Genomic DNA, 5218 nt, shown 5'->3' with positions numbered 1-5218 from the left:
TTTAAACATTTTTGATACTTTGCTTCCCTATGTCCATGGTTGAGTTGATCACATAACGCTTCACTTGAATGAAGTAAGGCGGTCATACATACCTACATTTAACCTTCTCAGGTCGTCTCAATAAGCTAAAATTAATCTCAAGGTGGGGTAATGAGAGGGTCAGAGTTTCTCAAGTTAGCAAAAATACTAATCTTAAATTGAATAATGTTCCAAACAATGCGCCAAAATATGTCGGCAAATATTTAATAAAAATTCATTTTAATTAGAAAAAGTTTATTCGAGCAACACGAGATTTATGTGATATTACAAAGCGACACCTCAACTGAAATTTATTTGCCCTAGTTCGTGCTAAAACAGAAATCTATTAGCTGAGGCATAAAAAGTAAGCTTTCCATCAGTTTATATGTGTTTACCTTGAATTAATTCAGATCATAAGATAACCAAAATATAAACACAAGAATTCCTGTTATAAATCAGGACCCATGTAGATATGCATATTTTCAGCACATAATATTTTATACATGCATGTATTTAAAGATTAAGCAATTATCATGGATCAACAATTCAACACCACTTTCAATGTACGAATTGTTGTACTATCCCATTCTTAAATATATTATTGTAAATTCACTTTCACACTTGTTGATAGATAGATTTGAGAATTGCTGAATAGTAAAAAGTTCACTATTATTACTGCTCCGCTGTATCATTGTATCCATTTCGGAGGTGTTATTTCGAATAATGATTAATTGGGTTGAATGCAAAACAGTAACGACATTACCATCTTCTTAACTTAAATCAAAGTGCCAAAGCTTTTAATTTTGATGAGTAATACTTAGTAATGAAATCTGTTAATGCGAAATTTGCTGCGTATTCGTAGTATATTTAGAGTGTAGGTGGTAAATATTTAAAGATTTGTCAAGCACTTAATGATCGTCTTCCTGAATTTCGCGGATGAATGATTTGTGTTACAAATAATACAGTATGTTCTTTTAGTATTGAAATTAGTAGTGCAGTCAGTTTCCAACTTACTTACTTTCTGGGCTGATGGTTGTGTGGTTTTATCCATTTGAATTCGAGGTGGGAAGCGTTGCATAATAATGACAGAAACCGTTTCAAAGTTTGGCTTTTGCCCTTTACGCGATTATGAAATGGATTCACCCCAACCAACCAACTTTCCTTTTTCATGTGAATTATAGAGGCGTATAAACTGCTAAAAAATAGTGGTTACACCGCATTGATTTAAATTCAGGATATACTCATCGGTGTGCATGGCTCTGAAAAATTGATTAATTTTATGCACAACAGTAAATAGAGCTTGAAAGTACATACACTTTATATGCGTAAGTGTAATTACGATGCGATTTTGATGGTTTATGCTCGAAACACATTTTATAAGTTTGCTATTCAGATCGCTGAGATCGAAGCTGACAAAATAAAAAAGTACAGAACGTTGCATGTTATATGTGCAACGTGTCATTTCGTTCATTTCGTTAATCAAATATTGTAAAAATTGCGTAATAAAGATGCATTCACACTCCTGTCAACTCAAAGTGTGTATGTATAAGTAAATATATGTATATGCAAATGGCTCTATTGTAAATTTGGTGACAGATTTATTTACAATGTAATTTTGAGTGTGACTGCAAAGGCCAGTTCACCCTTCTGCCAGTGTAGATTATGCACATTGTATTGAGTGTCGAATTTTTGTCGGATATATGTATCAGTCCAAATATTAATAGACAGGCTCTTTAATAAAGGGTCTTTATTACAAACACGTTTTCTGCAGATGGTACCTTAAAGGCAATAGAAAGAAACCAAAGACGTTTACGGGCAAACCTATATATTGCACCTATGTACACACATAAAAAAGCATGAATATTAAATCAATGCAGGATATATAGATATGTGCATTCGTTAAAATAATCAGGTTTCCAAATGTGCACAAAATGGCAATTCAAGGTTAAAAATGTTAAACTTCTTGTATGAATTTATTTCGTCTCTGATTAATTAATACCAAATGTTAATGACAAGCATTTAAATATTCGGGATTCGAACCACAGTTGACAGTTTGACCCATCCTACAAACTTCAGATTCAGCAATTCAAAATGACTTCTAAAGAATCATTCAACTTTCCATATGTAATTTTAGTTTTCAAAATTGTTCGTACGACATTGGTCAATACAAAATAAATCGCCCACCCAAACTAGAAGAATAAGATTGTGTCTAGAGAATTTAATTTTTCAGGCCAAAAACCTCTGATTGGACATCCGCTTGCTTGTTTGACTGTACATGCAAATTGGCTCATGAGGATATGAAATCCTTCGTAAGCTATTTCCCAATGGACATTGGATTGGTGAGCAGTATACAGACTACATCTTCCTGGACTTAATCCGGTTTAAGGCCAAGAATTGTTTATTTACGAGTTGTTGGCCGAATTCTTACAAATGTTTTGCAATACGTGGCGTCTCACCTTCTATAATAAATAAATGCCTTGTTTCGTTTTCTTGTCTTAAACAAGCCCAAATACATTTTTTCGCAGGAATGGGCAGACAGGCTTTCAATTATTAGCGGGATTTGTAGAGTAATAAAATTGTCCAGAGATTTCAATTGTTGTGGCTTTGTGATGCTATTCCACTGGGGTAACATATTTATTCTACGTCTTTTCAGAAGCTATATACATAATACATCAAATCTGCTCCCTTCATGCACACATATGTAAAATTCTAAAGCATTGCAATTGAAAATATACAAGACGTAGTCAAAGACCGCGATTTTATTTTATTTTCCAACTAAACAATTCTTTTATCATCAATTCATTTTCATGAAACAGTTGAACGTGTATGCATGACATTATTTAACCGCATAATGTCACTGTGGTGCCACCAATAAGAATATGTCATTGCTAAGTCCACGCAAAGATAGAGTTTAGCTATTTTCAGCCTGAGCTAGTAAAAAAGTGATATGGCTTCACGTGAAACAAGATCTCATTCCATGGGATCTCGGAAACAGAAGAAGAAAGACAAGTCAACACGAACACCACGAGTTTCATTTTTGACTTTAGTCTTTGTATGGAAAAAAGTCTGTTGAGTGAATAAATGAAAAGCAACATGAGGAAAGAGAGAGAGAGAGAGAGAGTATCACAAAAATGTTTTAAAGTTACTGAGAAAAATCCATAAAATTTAATAATAAAACTGAAAGAGTTTCTTCAGTTTTATCTGCATATCTTATAAAAGTCCAGGAATATTTTTATTCCTCGATTCCATCCATGCATATCTTCTAAACCAATGCGCAGAGAGATACTTCCAAAATTCTTAACATTACTTTTTATTGTAATAAGTTTTTTTAAATAGCAAAAAGTTCCTTAATTATAATTGTCTCAAACTATGAGAGTATAAAGTGTAGTATCTTTGAGGAGAATAATATGCTAAGACTACTCCAGATACTTTTCTCGCTTGGATGAAAGTGGTTCCTTGCTTGCCCAAAGAGTTTGCTTACATATATTCTCAAACTAAACAGACCGGACCCAGGAGAAAAAAACCTCCCAAAGTCGAAAGGATAATACACACATAAAGAAAATACATTTTATACAGCTTTATAATTTCCTCCCAACATTAATGAATCCACAAAATACAAGATACAAAATAAAATGGCTTATTTTCCCGCACAAAACACCTTTTTCTCTCTCCCTAATCAATTTTGACTGGCTTCTTTTTTTATTTTATTCGGAGAGAAATGTGTCCAAGTGACTGGTGGTGGGACGGTTGACACAGAAAATGCGTATTAAAATTCAGCATTATGTTTCCATTTACTTCCGAATTCACTTTACTGAAAATACACTCAAAGTCTCAAGTCAACTCGACTCCTCTCTCTCTCTCTCTTTCCTTTGCTACCTACTTTATTTACCTTTTTACGACATAGTCCATTACTTGTTTTCTTGTTAATAAAATAAAATTTTCAGAGTGACAGTAATTCTGGTCGCATTGAGAAATACGGGAGTGGTTTCTGATAAAAATTTAATAATTTCATATACTCCACTAACAAGTCGTTCATATAGTGTTGGAATAATCGTTCAACTTGTTGGGAGGAAAGGATGAGAAAAATGAAATTTTATTCTGAAATTATGACGGCAAAACGACGCTCTGTCACACTCTTTTGCCAAGAGCTAATGTTAATGTAATCGTATATACCATCAAAACAGGCTCATTTTTTCTAGAGAGAAGAGACCACCAGCAGCATAGTCATTATATGAGGAGGACAATTTGGTTTAGTTGAGGTGCACTGTATCATGTTTATAGAGATGTTTAAAAGCAAAATGTCGAGCTTGTCCTCCTGCCGACTGGTACGTATTAGACTAAAGAAAAAAGAAGTGTGCTTACTTATAAAGACTTGTTCGCAGAGTATACTTTCTCCCCAACAACGAGCAAAGTAAACTACACCAACAGGGTTTACATTACAACACTCATCCTCGGAAGAGGAGGGTGTTTAAAGTCGGGGCAGCGTGTATCTATCTGTTCCTATTTTTTCAAGCAAGCAGACACAATTAGCGTAAAAGTAGCCACAATTCATGTCCTTTAGTCCATGGGGATTCATCCCCAGTTAGATGCTCTTGCATTGTAGGACAATTATTTTACATGGTTCTCCTCCTCCTCCTCTTCCTTCCACTCTATTTTTTCTCCTCTTTTTAAAAAAATATCATTTTCCATAAAATGAGACGCCTTTCTGTATCTCCACGAAAGGGAATATTTTATACCACAAAATGCCGCTTTTAATAGGCTTCCGTATACCATAATTTTTGTCCTTCTCTTTACATTAGCAAGAAAAACAATTTTTACTCAACTCTATTCATGTAAAACCGAGCATGGATGGATGGATGGATGGAACAAAAGATCCAAGAGAAAGAATCACTTGGGTGGCATCGTCGTGTAGTGTGCACGTTGAGGAAAAAAAGTTCAATCTACTCCTTTCTCATTCATTACGTAATGTGTATTCAAGAAGAATGAATATTGAAAACAAATTAGATTTCAGAGGGAAAGTTTATCAAATCAACTTTATCTCATTTATATAAAAAACAAGAGAGAGAGAGAGAGATAAATACAACTTCAACTACCATTATGAAATGAAGCTCATGCACTCTGTTGTTCTGAACTCATTACATGTTCCATTGGAATTGGACAGGTCTTTTATGACTTGAGCGAACTACGTATATATAAATAC

The sequence above is a fragment of the Folsomia candida genome, unplaced genomic scaffold (genome assembly GCF_002217175.1).
Source record: "Folsomia candida strain VU population unplaced genomic scaffold, ASM221717v1 Fcan01_Sc001, whole genome shotgun sequence".
In the NCBI taxonomy this organism is placed as follows: domain Eukaryota; kingdom Metazoa; phylum Arthropoda; class Collembola; order Entomobryomorpha; family Isotomidae; genus Folsomia; species Folsomia candida.
Note: the sequence above shows the minus strand (reverse complement) of the source record.